This window comes from Pleurodeles waltl, chromosome 6, assembly GCF_031143425.1.
Source record: "Pleurodeles waltl isolate 20211129_DDA chromosome 6, aPleWal1.hap1.20221129, whole genome shotgun sequence".
Taxonomy (NCBI): Eukaryota; Metazoa; Chordata; class Amphibia; order Caudata; family Salamandridae; genus Pleurodeles; species Pleurodeles waltl.
Genome location: NC_090445.1, coordinates 1,611,670,023 through 1,611,684,904, shown reverse-complemented (window position 1 = coordinate 1,611,684,904; position 14,882 = coordinate 1,611,670,023). Strand labels below are relative to the sequence as shown.

The following is a 14,882-nucleotide window of genomic DNA, read 5'->3' as shown; positions in this document are numbered from 1 at the left end:
GGGGCCACCGATCACCCCACGCATTCCACATTCAATCAGCACCAGGCCTAAAGCTTCAAGCCAGCTATTGGGATCTCAACAAAGAAACATGAACCATGTCAATTTAATTTTTCATTTTTGTGAATTTAATGGAAACAATTCGCAAATTAGGGCTAGAACTCTAACATCTGACAACTCTCCAAATGAAAAATAATGTCCCGTTTTTTTGTTGTTTTTAAGGGTCTGAAATGTAAATCACAAATTGAGAACTCATGTCAAAATTATTTGTTTTCCCAAATGTTTCCATTTTTTTGCGCACGGACTACTTGTGATATATTTCATTGTAAATACAGTGCTCTATGGCCTGCATGCATTTAAAATACTACATAAAGTACAATGTGGTGGGAATTTGCCTGTCTTGCTTTTTGAGGAATACTCATACAGAAGTCCAATTGAAGGAGACCCCACTGAGAATGGTGGTAGTCCCACTGAGTGTGTGTCTGTTCAAACAACTAAACTCATTTTGTACAAAAAGCCAGACATAGCTCAATACACTACATACATTTTGAACATCACCTCCAGGAGATCCCCCCACATAAAAGAAACAGAGGGAAGCCAAGGAAGAGGTGCTGCTGCTTGCTAGAAAAAGAGATTTGGTTTAAACTTAATTTTATAAAATGGTTATGTCAGTGTCGACTGCAGAGCACCAAACCGAACTTGCATTTTCTCAGGTTAGAAGCAAGATGCTTTGCTGATCAGGATTAAGACTTCTCAGTAAAGTTTTGTTTGGCGTTCTGGGACCAGAGCAGATGTGCTAAGAGAAGAGGATGCTGCCCAGGAGGTTGGTCCTGCAGAACGTTCTGTCCGATCCGAGTACTATATCAACATGTGTCCGGGGAACATTATGATAGTGATGCGCTAAAATCAGAAATAAAAAGCTTTGCCAAAGCTACGAGGCACCAATAAGGAATGCAAACTATGCACGTCGTACAAAAAGGTGGGCGATCTTAATACTGGACCCTTGTCCATCGAAAGACCCCAACAATGTGTTTTTGTTGATGGAGCTGTAGGATCCCCACAGTCGACTGAGGAGATCAGAATTAGAGCATGAAGGTAGACTGACATATGGGATCCCTAAGAGTGAAAAGGGAAAGGGTGTTTCCAGATGTCATTGGAGGTTTCACTGGTTACGATGAAAAGATCTGAAAGACCTAAGAAACCCAACCATAAGACACTACCGGGCAGGCGGTCTTGAAAGTCACGTTTAAAGTGTATAGCTAAAAAAGGATATTTGGATGCGACGGCGGATATCTAAGGGAGTCAATAAATCCTGGTGGCCAGTTCTGCAGAGTGGTGGAGGCCATGGCTGAACCATTCACCATATTTAGAGATCCAAGCCAAGCCGGTGGAGCCAACATGGGGGAGGATCCCTTCACAGCAGGTTTACCGAGTGGAAGCCAGGTTTAAAGGAGCTGCTCAGCAAGCCTTTTTTTTTAGTTTAGAGAAAACAGACGGAAAACTGGAGTTTGTAAATGTCCCTGATGCAGGAGGTTTATGCATTTGGTACTGCTCTGCTTCTCTTCAACAGCTGCTCCATGAGTTACCAAAGTGACACCAACTCTATTGATTTAGTTTCCCCAACACTCGTTTACCCCCCCCCCAAAACCAGTTTATTAATCCTACTTTCACTGCAAGTCAGTTCATGGTGTTTATAGGGCTTTGCTGATGTCCAAGTAGATCATGTTCCTCTCTCTGCTGTTATGTATTTCCCTGGTCACCCATTCAAGGACTTAAGTCACACTACTTGGGCATGACTTTTTCTTGGTACAATGTAGGCACTTATAATTATCAATTAATGCACAAATGACTTAATACTCGACGTTTACATACTTTGAACTCTATCTAGGTACTTTACAATACTGTGTAATCTGCAGAAGTCTAATCTGTCACTTTTTTGTTCCTTCAATATAGCATACAGCTGTAATGTGTAACGCTGTCTCTATTTATCCAAATTGCGCGCCTATATTTTAATGTCACTTATTGTTATGTTATCAGCATTTGGATGAGCTCACCAGGGAGGGTATTCTGGTGCTGGAAGCATAATCGTCTTCAGCTACACCAGGGCCAGCGCTAGGTGAAGAGACAGGTCTTCAGTTTATTGTGGAATTTATGAACTGAGGAAGCAGATTTGATGTGCAGGGGCAAGTCGTTCTAGGCTTTACGAGTGTGGTAGGAAAAAGCAGCAACCATCTGATCTAGTTCTGGGCATTTATTTGCGGGAGGGAGTCCTGGTGAGCAGAGCTGTCTGGTAGGTTTGTGTAAGTTTATGCAGTTGTTGAGGTACATGTGCCAACTTTGTGTAAGGCTTTGTATGTAATGCTCTGGAATCTGTACAGATTAGGTTTGTGTTATATTTATTTTTTAAAGGAGTATAAATAAACCTGGCTGTATCAACACGTTCGAAGATATTCCTTTATTGTCCCAAACAGGCTGAGTGACAATGGGCCAGTGTTACCTTGGATTCCCTTTATGTAGTTCATCTGTGGTCTCTAGACAGGTTTTCATTTTCACCCATGTTATGCATTCATTGGCCCAACTAATTGGCGTTTTCCTGCTATTGATATCTACACAGCCACTGACTCAATTTAGTCTCGCAATCCCACATCTGTACTTCCTCTATTGGCAAAAATATATGAACAGATTTTAACAGAGATGAATGAATGTTACAGTTGAAATACATTTAATGAAAGATATTATCATAAGCTATGTCTTGATGGAACATAACAAAATTTAAAACAACAAATGTGTGGACATTGTCTTTATATGTTTGATTTATGAAGTGGTAGGAGCTAAAGTATGCTTCTGAATGTTTCTCACCGTAGGTTATAGTCAGAACCCCTTTCAGAGGGCCAAAGGACAAGCAGGGATTACTGGGCTTTTACTCCCAATGTCCTGGGGCCTGGCCTACTATGAATTTTGAGCCACTGGGCCAAGAACCTCTTCAGTACCTGACTCTCAGTAGTAGGGTTGGTCGAGCAGTCCAAGGCTCCCTCACGGGGTAGCAGATAAAGGGGGGAACAAAGGTGTGAATACAGATTAGTGAACACGGGCTCACAACTCAAAGTATGAGCACCAGCAGTAAATCAATGTTCGGCCAACGCCTTACTTTTATGAAAAAAGAGAAGTAGTTTATTTCTACTGCTAACCACACAAAGGAAGAACACTACATTCACAAACATTTACACAGTCCTCCTGTGCGATCGGGCCTCTTGTGTCTCTTTGGTGATTCCCTATCCTACTCAATCCTCGCATTAGCGATCATGGTTATTCCCCCATTCACTACTGGTAACATCCAGGGGGTATCCTACTAGCAAACTAACCATGCAGGGCTGCCCCTAAACTATTAGTTAAGGTCCAGGAACGCAGGAGAAGCAAAACATCAAACAAGAAATAAATATTCACACTTGACCTATATACATTACAGAATTAAAATCCAACAAAGTCTCTGATCAAAATGTGTAACAATGCAAATGTATTTTTTATTTTCATATAAATCACAATTTTCGTTAATAATTCTTTAAAAAGCATGTCTTTATTGGTTTGTAAATCAATTATCCTTCTATATTTCATAAACCACAGTCAACATTATATTCATTAACCAAGCAATAATTATAACACAAAGTTCAGATCATTACTATACATTCGTATAGATAAAATAACTCACCACCCTAGTTGAATCATCACTCATTCTGAACTGCATTCATCCACACTCATAACACACACTTTCCCTTGGAAACCCCAGAGAACAATTTATATTATACAATTTTACTCAGTACAGAGACCACTTTTCATTCAGTCCCCCATTGATCTAAGGTTTCCATATAATCTTGGTCGATGCATGTTTTGGTGGCTTACACATTCTCTACACGACCTTCATCAGGATCTAATTAACAATGGCTCGTCTCTCTGTGACCAGGAAACAAAGCAGAGTCGACTCTAATAAAATGCAAACATTCATACTTCAGGTTACTTTATGACCATTAATAGCTTCAAATAGTACTAAATTAAACATTTAACTCCAAAAAAAGCTCATTCCTGATCCTCAATCTGTCCACCACTCAGTGTCATGAACCACCAGTGCTGCAGTAAGCATTTCAAAGGGTGATGTCCATCGGTGAACTGTTAGATATACAGAAACCCCCACCTCTGATACCCAGTCCAGAACCTTTTCGATTGACCACCCATAATGTGGCAATTCTTTCACCAATATCAAAGGGGCCACATTCCATAAATCCTCAAGTGAGGTTAACAGTTATTGGACTATTAGTGCCTACCAACAGATGAAGAGGCCAATGTTCAGTACTCACATATGAGGGTGCTGAATGTTTCTTATGTTAACTACATCTGGATTCCATATATCTTCCTTGCATAAATATTTGGTGAGGACATGAGGCATAGAGTCTTTCATGAAGGTGGTAAAGGTACAGAAATAAATCAAGTTTTACCATTTCTCTTAGTCAATTAATATGTATAGTTCCTCTGTCTCCTTCATTGATCATAATTTCTTTCTTGCATCCACAGTAACTTCCTTTACTCATCCCCTGTTCCCTCAGTCTACAAAGTGCCTAAGCGAGAAGCCTATCATATGATTCATTTCTGTGCTTACTTAGTAAGACCTCCACTGTTCACATGCTCATTTATATATTCAATTTGATATAGAGGGACAAATTGTCCTTACTTAGCACCAGACAGATGTAACAATCGGAGCCCGTTCAGTCTAAACGTATAGTTTCCTATGACCTAATGTTGACGGGCAACCATCAGCATATGGCATCCATGCACGGTTCTGATGTATTAATCTCTCATGTAATCTCTAATGCTATTGCCTGCTCTAGTTTCTGCCAAAAACAGCTGCCTCAGCGTACAGTCACTTTAGATTTATGGCTGGTGTGAGGTGTGGGCCATCCACTTTGAAACTATTGTACTGCTTGAATCCTTATCAGCCCTTGGCCTAAGGTTAATGCATAGTATAGGCTAGCCACTTCAGTAGAATCCTAGCTGACTCACCTCTTATATCATGCATATTGTCATCACAGTGGATCCTCAAACCCAAAATATTTCCAAGGTAACCAGCGGGATAAATCAAGCCCGTTTTTAAATGAGGAAAGGAGCATCGTCATTAGCTCCCCCGACATCCTAGCCCATAAGTCACACTTCACAATGTGTATACAGGGCAGCCATAATGAAATGGTGCAGATAAATAATAATTCAAGTGGAGTCTTGTGAACCAGGGACACTTGTTAAGGGTCTGTTCATATGAAGGTTATGGTCTAATCCAGTGGTTCCCAACCTTTTGACTGCTGCAGACTCCTACTTTATCATTACTGGAACCAGGGGGACCCGCACTGAATCTTTATTGGAAACTGGGGACCCCCCTCCACTGAGTCATTACTGAAAGATGGGGACCTAATCTGTTAATATTTTTTAGTTTTCTAAGCAGTTGCGGACAACCTCAGAAGGCTTCGTGGACCCCCAGGGGTCCCTGGATCACAGGTTGGGAACACAGGTCTACTTCATAATTCCTATCTGATTAAAAATGCAAGAAAGAGTGGGTTCGTAGTCACCCAACCTCCTAGTCCACGAGTCATGCGTCACCAGGTGTATCCACAGTGCCACACTGAAATGGTAGCAGTATCAAATATCAACTAGGTCTCATACAAAGAGTAGATTTGTTAAGTGTCTGATTGTTCATATGAGAGTTGTCTAATGCAGGATTCATATCCACATAAATGCCGGCATCAGCTTGTCGATGTATCTTATTCAGAACACACTTTAATCCAAAAGCAGCATACATTAGTGTTAGGGCAAATATCGCAGTCTTGCAAGATATCAACATGCCAGCATTCCATATTCCCAATCAATTATTATGTCGTCTATGAAGCCTAAGTGCCATTTCGGGGGGTGGGGGAACTCTACTGCAGCGGCTATCACCCCTGAGTAAAGAACAGAAAGGGGACAGACTGAATGTGTGGCACCAGGAGTGCCTATGTCCCACAATCTCCAGGAACTGGTTCAATGTGGTATCTGCTACACAGAATGCAACCATGTATCCAGCGATGGAAATATAGATATTTCAGTGGGTTAGTGTCCATAGAATCTGCTCATTCAGTCTTGTTTCATTTGTTCTGAGAGAGAAAACCCAAAACGTTTTTTTCTGTTCTGGTACTTCTGCCTTGGAACGTCCTTAGCATGTTCTCACTTTATCCATCTCGTATCCTGTTCAGTGTGATCTGTCTTCATGCAGTGTTGGACTAATGGAGCTTGAAGATTGTTAGTCCGTACTGCAGATTTATGTTCTCCATACTGGGTCCTGAACTTTCTCCCCATCTATCCTACACAGCCCAGAAGACATGGGCGTAGGGTCGAGTAAATAATAATACGACTCCTACAGTTAGTCATATCCTTCAAATGGATCCGGTAGCCATTAAGTTCCCATGTTTGTGTGACAATAACTGACCCAAATGCGTGGCATGAGCCACAGCGATGGTTGCCTTTTACCGGAGTTCCTCCATATATTTACCTTTGATCCTTTCTAGACTTCTGCGTGGTCCGAGCACGTACTTTCTTATCCCTTAGATGAGCATTCCTTCTGAAAGCAATGAGGGTTTTCTTTCCATCTTTGGATCATCTTTATTTGTGTTGAGGGTCTTCAAATCGCTTTCCAAAATCTCTTTCTCATTCTGTTATTAATATTAAAATGATAAACTATACAGACCAGTCTCTCTCCCTTCTTTTTACTCTCTCCTTGAGTAGTATTTCACAATCATGATACATCTCACTTTTAAGAGCCTCTCTTACTAATCTTCTAGGGTATCCTCTTTGGCGTTCTCATTTTTAGTTCTTCCCCATTTCCTAATTAGTCTCTCATTGTGGAACAATTTCCCCTTATCCTAAGGAATTGACCAAATGGCACTGATTCCTTCTGACAGTTAGGGTGAAAGCTAGAAAACTGCAACAGTGTATTCCTTTCTGCTGGTTTCCTATACAGATTAGCTTCCAGTTAACCACTGATGCTCAAAATCCAAATATCCAAAGATTCTACCTTTTCTCTGCTCAATTAACTGTACATTTTAAACTTTCATTGCTTGATTTCAGTCACGATATACGTTCTTTGGGATATTCTTCCTCTCCGGTCCATATGAAAATATATAATCTATAAAGTGAACCCAGTGTGTAACATTTTCAAAGTATGGGGCAACCTCATTGTAGATGTGTTTTCCCTCATATGCCCCCATGTATATATTAGCTATGGTGGTAGTACATGATGCACTCATGCTAGTCCCTTTTATCTGTTGGTAGACCTCTCCATCGCATTCAAAGAAATGATTGTATTGAACAATGTTTAAAATTTTCAGAATAAATTCCTACGGTCTCCATCTTGGCATCTTAGGCAATAGATCTCAAATGATTTTGAGCAGTTCTCTATGGAGTATGCTCGGATATATACTACTTCGATGTCTATAGTTATCTATATTTCCTCTTCACTATTAAATGGTATATTTTCAAATTTCTGAATCACATCACCGGTGTCTCGGATGTGTGATTTGAATGTTTTTAGGATGGGATATAAAAGTTATCCACATATTTAAAGAGGTGCTCCATCTTGGAGTTAATGTTGGAGATAATAGGTCTGAGCGGAGGGTCTCACATTTTTGTAGGCTTGGAGACCCAGTGTACGCCAGGATCACAGCATTTTGTTTGTTGAGAAATTCAAACTCCTTGCATATCTGAGTGATGATGATTCAAATGGGGTGGTGAGCCTTTGTATCTATATGGCTGTATAGTAATGATCTGAACTTTATATTATAATTGTGTGTTGGTTAATTAATTGAATGCAGAAGGTGGTTTATGACATACAGAAATATAACTGATGTACAAACCATGAAAGATACGTTTTTTAAAAATGCTAAAAGGTAAAAGTGATTCATTTTTAAAAAAAATTGAAGTTACAAATTTAGGTCAGACACTTGGTTGTATACATTTCATTTAGTAATGTAGTTAGGTCAAATGGGAATATTAATTTGTTGTTTGATGTTATACCCTACTTGCAGTCGGAGTCTCAAGAGTCCACTATAATTCTGATTTAAAGCCAATAGTGTTCCAAGCAGTTACACTCTAATCAGTATTAAGTTCTCCTGGGGGCATGAGGCCCAAAACAAGTCTTACCCACAAAAGGCAAAAGGGAACCATTTGCCGTTATGGAGTGCGCCCAATCCACAGGCGCTCATAGCGGTGTACCAGAGTTTAGGTAAGTTGCTGCACATAGACTTGGCAGCTATACTTATCTGGTGCAAGATCACCCACTCATAGTCGAGCTCTTGCAGAAACTAGAGGTGTCCTGTGGTTTCTACTGTGTGTTAAGTGTTCTTTCAGCTCCTGTTGAGTGGTAGCTATGACGATCTGGTCCTGGGTTACATACCTGGGAGACTGTGCTCCCAATGCATCCTCAGTCTAGTGGGACAGGACAAGTTGGAGTCCATGGTACCCCCAGTGACCCACCCCTCCAACGCACGGAGTCACCACAAATTACTGTCCACTCTGGCCCGGTCAGCATGATGCTGTTCTCCATAGTGGCCCCTTCTGGCATAAGGGGTTGTGGCACCGCTAGTGCACAAGGATTTGCCCCTGACAACACGGCAGCCTTTCAGACGGCTATTTTCACAGTGGCCCTGTCTTGACTCACAGGGGATGGGTGTCACCAACTCAGTTCTGCACGTGGGCAACAACTGGTCTGGTGCAGCAGCTGTTTCCTCACACTTGGTACAGGGGGTCCACTTGACAGGGCTCCCCACTGGACCTTGCTCCCTCCAAGGCTCTCCTCTTCCTCACAAGGAACATTGATCCTGGCAACCAGGCAGGTGCTGGTGCTCCAAAGAAGGTGGTCTTGGATTCCCTGAGTGATGTCCCCACACCCAGAAGTCTTGCAGAGCTTCCCCTTCTCACACAGCAAGTCTGGCTGCTTGGCAGATGGCAATTTTGGGGTCTAAAACTCCCCTTCTTTCAGTCCATTTCCAGACACTAAGGGGGTCATTACAACTCTGTTTTGACGGTTGCACCGCCAACAGGCTGGCGGTGCTTCCAGGGGAATTACGACTGCGGTGGAAGCGCTGCAGTCGCACCGCCGGGACCGGTGGTTTCCCGCCACTTTAGCCCCGGCAGTTTAAATCCCCCAGGGCAGAGCTGCCCAGGGGATTACGAGTCCCCCTCCCGCCAGCCTTTTCATGGCGGTTTGAACTGCCATGAAAAGGCTGGCAGAAAGGGGAGTCGCAGGGCCCCTGGGGGTCCCTGCACTGCCCATGCCACCGGCATGGGCAGTGCAGGGTCCCCCTGTCACGGCCCCATGCAGCTTTTCACTGTCTGCATAGTAGACAGTGAAAAGCGCGACGGGTGCAACTGCACCCGTCACACAGCCGCAACACAACCAACTCCATTTGGAGCCTGCTCCCGTGTTGCGGCCGAGATCCCCGCTGGGCTGGCGGGCAGAAACCAGGTTTTCGCCCACCAGCCCAGCTGGGATTTCAAAATAGACCCCGCAGGAGTGTGGCTGCATTGGCGGCCGCCCGGCGGTTCAACCTTGGCGGTGTAATGAGGGCCTAAATGGGAGTTAGGTTCTGAGTCTTTGAAATTTTATGTTGGGAGTCTGCTTCCTTTGAAGTGCCTATTCTTCTGCTCTCCCTTCCTTCTCAAAAGCACTGTGTCACAGCAGGAGTGCCTCCAAAGTGGATAGTCCCACAACAGAGGCCATGGAAGTGACTTGAGTTCGCACCTGGAGGTCAGCCAGTGTGATATGTACCTCAGAAGTTAGGTCAGGGACCTGGCCCTGCTCTTATCAGTCCAATCTCCTTTCTGAGATGTGCCCAGACCCCTTCCTGGTGACCACTCACTGAATCAAAGAGCACCCTCTGAAGTGCACAAGGGATGCTTGGTCCTCCCCTTCCCAGTGTGTGTCCCACTCACCTTACAGGAATTCAGCAATACACAAATCTGTCTGTGGGGGATTTCTCTACCTCCTCTCCACGTTTCACAATCCAGGCCTGGATCTCCCAAAATGGAACCCAGGGCCCTCCATGTATTGTACCATCCACCGGCACACACAAACCTAGTGCATGTATACAGCATACACACTGCACAGTACTGTGTCCTCCTTGTACTGTACCACTCGCAATCACACATACATCCAGCCTCTGCATTTAACATGCACACACTACCCAGCACTGTGTCTTATGTATTGTGACACTCGTAGGCACATATGCATCCAGCGTAAGCATTCAACCTGCATACAATGCCTAGCACTGAATCCATTGTGTAATGTACCACTCCTAGGTACACATAAATCCAGCATGAGCATTCAACATGCACACGCTGCACATTACTACATCCTTCATGCATAGTACCATTCACAGGCACATATACTCCCAGAATATATCATTCAAAATGCACACACTGCAGAGCACTACATCCTTCGTGCATAGTACCATTCACAGACACGTAGTCAGCATATGTATTTAACATGCACACACTGCATAGTACTGAATGATCCTTGTACTGTATCCCTCCCAGGCACACATACATCTAGCGTAGAAACACCACTCCTGCACTGTGGAGCACTTCACAACAACCTGATGCAGACCAAGGAGTGCGTTAGGCACACAGAACTTTAAAAAATGAGTGCACATTTATGCCTCATTCCAGTGACTGGGGTTAAAAAGGATCTTTTTACTCCTACTGATCACTATACAGTATGCTGCCACCACCGCACTCATGCTCCTTAACTCCACCACTATGAGGGTAGCTGTGGGTGCACCTCCTGCTCCAACAAAAATCGCAATCTGTGACACAGACCTAGGACATGACACACATGCGCGATCCGTGTTTGTCCATGATAACAAAAATCAACATTAGGGATCCAGATATCAGTAGAGTTGGACACTCAGGGCAGGGAGCACATTCATTACCATGTAGAGGACTCTTCCATCCCAAAAGTTAAATGTACTGTTTTTAACAAAAAGACGAATCATTTTTATAGTGCTTACTGATTCTTAAAATAATAATAACAAATATGTTTGGTATAAAACTGAAGTTTACTGTTAGTTTAATGGTAGATTTGTGTATAAATATACAGGAATGGTTAAATGATGTATAACTGTAAGGTGACCAGGGGAGTGTTTTTGTTACTGGGATAATAACACTTTCCCCTTTACTTCCCAAGGGGTTGTTATAACATGGGTGTAGTCAGATGGGAATGGGAACTCTTGCAGAGATGTGGGGGCTCCACCACAGGAATGTTGTAGAATGTCATGGTTGAGAGCAGCATGATAAGAATGAAGCACACAAGCAGAGATGTGCTGTGAGAAGGGGGGCATGCAGATGTGTGGAGTTCCAACACAGGAATGTTATGGGGCAATGAAGGTCAGGATTGAGGCGCAGATCTGTGGGGTTCCAGCACATAAACGTCAGAGGGGATCTCTAGATCATGAATGAGGTGCACATGAAGTGTCGTCTTTCTGTGATGAGGCGCAGATGTATGGGTCTAGCACTGGAATGTCGGGGAGAGCTGCAGGTCAGGCATGAGATGCACGTGCAGTGTGATGTGCTGAGATAAGGCGCATAAGTAGATGTGCTGGCTTTCAGCACAAGAACTTCAGGGGGCACTGCAGGTCAGTAGAAAGACACACATGCAGATTTGAGGGGTTCCAGCACAGGAACATCAGGGGAGCTGCAGGTCAGGGATAAGACGCACATGCAGATATGTCGGGTCCCTCCATAGGAATGTCAGGAGAGCTTCAAGTCAGGAGTGAAGCATGCATGCAAAAATGTGGCATTCCAGCACAGGAAAGTCAAGGCAGCTGCAGGTCAGGAATAAGACATACATGCAGGGGTTCCTCCACAGGAACATCAGGGTGAGCTATAGGTCAGGAACAAGACATGTGCAGATATGAGGGGTTGTAGTACAGGAATGTCAGGGGTGGAGGAAACTGGCCCCTTGTTTGCAGTACCCTCCCCCACACTTTTTGCTTGATATCTGATGCTAACCTGACTAAGTATGTGCTGGGATCCTGCTAACCAGGCCTTAGCACCGGTGTTATTTCCCTAAAACTGTCCCATTGTTTCACAACTGGCACACAGCTAAGTCCCTTGTAAAAGGTACCAGTAGTACCAAGGGCCCTGGGACCAGGGAGAGCCCCTAATGTCTGCAGCATATATTGTGCTACCCTAAGGGACCACTCACCAAACACACGCAGACTGCCAATGCAGTTTCTGTGTGTTGGTGGGGAGAAAGAGGTAATATCGACATGGCATCCCCCTCAGGGTGCCATGCCGACCAACCACTGACTGTGGCACAGGTAAGTCACCTCTCTAGCAGGCCTTACAGCTCTAAGGCAGGGTGCACTATACCACAAGGAGGGCATAGCTGCAGGAGCAATATGCCCCTACAGTGTAGAAGTCTTTTCTTAGACATTGTAAGTGCAGTGTGGCTATATTACGTACATGGGCTGGAAGTTTGTCATCACGAACTCCACAGCTCCATGATGGCTAAACTGAAGTCTGGGAAGTTTGGTAACAAACTTCTCAGCACAATAAGCCCACACTGATGCCAGTGTTGGATTTATTGAAAAATACAACCAGATGGCACCTTAGATATGCCCCCTGTATTTTACCCAATCGTTTAGTGCAGGACTGACTGGACTGTGCCAGCCTGCCACTAAGAGACAAGTTTCTGACCCCATGGGGTGGGAGCCTTTGTGCTCTCTGAGGCCAGAAACAAAGACTGCACTGGGTGGAGGTGCTTCACACCTTCCCCTTTGCAGGAACTATAACACTTGGTGGTGAGCCTCAAAGGCTCGGGCCTCCTGTTACAATGCCCCAGGGCACTCCAGCTAGTGGAGATGGCCACCCTCCAGACAAAGCCCCACTTTCAGCAGCAAGTTCAGCGAGAAACTTAGGAAAAACAAGGAGGAGGGACCACTTTAGTTGGGACCACCCCTAAGATGTCCAGAGCTGAAGTGACCCCCCTCCCTGCAGAATCCTCCATCTAGGTTTGGAGGACAGGAACCAATAGTGTTAGGTCTGTGTCCCCCTCCCCAAAGGGAGTGGACAACAGAAGGGTGTAGTCACCCTCAGGGACAGTGGCCTTTGGCTACTGCCATTTGATCCCTGTAACACCCCTAAATCCAGGATTTAAGGACCTCCCTGAACCCAGCTCACCAGATTCCTGGCGACATCACAAGAAAAAAGGAGGACTGCTAAGCTGACCCCAACAGAAAATACTGAAGAAGCAAGCTGACTCGGCCCCAGCCCTAACGGTCTCTCTCCTGCTTCTAAAGCGCTGCTAAAAGAGGGCGACGCAACCTGGAGGACCAGTGACCTCTTAAAAGCCTCAAGAGGACTTCCTGCACCCCAGAGGACCGAGAACTATCGACAGCAGCCCTGTCCAGAAGAAAACACCAACAGAGGACTCCAGAATTGCCCTGTATCCACGAGTCCTGCCCACTCTGCACCAGACGCCCACAGCCCGTGTCCAGGGGCCAAACCAACTAGAGCTAGTCCCCAAGCAATTCTAAGCAAGTGCCCACGCTGGGTTGACCCCTCCTGTCCAACACGACAGCACCTGCAGCCTAAATTCAGAGGACCCCATCCACCGTGACAGACTCAGACGAAGATTCCCGACACCAAAAGGTACCCCTACACCTGCAGCCCTCTGGCCCTGGGGAATTCGACCTTCAGTGCAGCAATGTCCAGCAGGCAGCCCTCGTCCAGCCTTTGGCTTCCTGGAACCGACCCCCTGGACTTCACCTGCAGCATATTTGTGACCCCTGCCCCCCCCACACACCCCTCAGAGGAAAGCATTGGGAGCCCGATGCTGTGTTTGCACCCTGCACCCAGCCACCCCTGTGCCGCTGAGGGTGTGTGTTTGGTGCTGACCTGTGGCCCCCCCAGGCACTCCTCTAAACCCCTCAGGTCTGCCCTTCGAAGACACTGTACTTACCTGCAAGCAGGCCTGATTCCAAGTGACCCATGCCTCTGTAGGAGCCCATGTTAAATTGACCTCGACTTTGACCTCTGCACCCGGCCGGCCCCTTGTTGCTGGTGGTAGGTGTTTGGGGTTAACTTGAACCCCAACCTGTGGACTTCCTAACCCCCGGAGACTGGAACTGTAAGTCTTGTACTTACCTCAAAACTGTGCTAACTTTTCTTTCCCCTCTAGAACCGTTTCTGAAAATTGCACTGTCAACTTTTAAAACAGATTATTGCTGTTTATTCGAAAACCATATAATTTGCCAATTTGAACCAAAGTAATATTGATACATATGTTAGATACTTACTTGCAAATGTACTTACCTGCAACTTGAATCTTGTGGTTCTAGAAATAAAGTAACAAAATCTATTTTTCCTATATACAAAACATTGGCCTGGAGTTAGTCATTGAGTGTGTGCTTCATTTATTGCCTGTGTGTGTACAGCAAATGCTTTGCACTACCCTCTGATAAGCCTAACTCCTCGACCACACTGCCACAAATGACAGCATTAGTATTATCTACTTAAGCCTCTGGGGAACCCTTAGACTCTGTGCACACTATTTCTCATTTTGATACAGCACATACAGAGCCAGCTTCCTACAAGGGGGAAGTGAAGGTCAGGAGTAAGACCACATACAGACGTGTATCTCACCAAAACAAGAATGTCAGGGGGAGCTGCAGGTCAGGAATAAGAAACACATGCAGTGTGATGTGCTGGGATGATGCACACATGCAGATGTGGGTGCTTCCAGCATAGGAATGTCAGCGGGAGCTGCAGGTCAGGAATGAGACACACAAATGCAGATATGTGGTGTCCTGCAACCG

The 14,882-nt window shown here is 44.9% G+C and overlaps 1 protein-coding gene across 1 annotated transcript in view; it reads right to left on the bottom strand.

Annotated features, from left to right (window-relative positions):
- SLC31A2 (solute carrier family 31 member 2) overlaps window positions 1-14,882 on the bottom strand; it is a 74,761-nt gene that overhangs the window by 15,538 nt on the left and 44,341 nt on the right. The window lies entirely within an intron of this gene.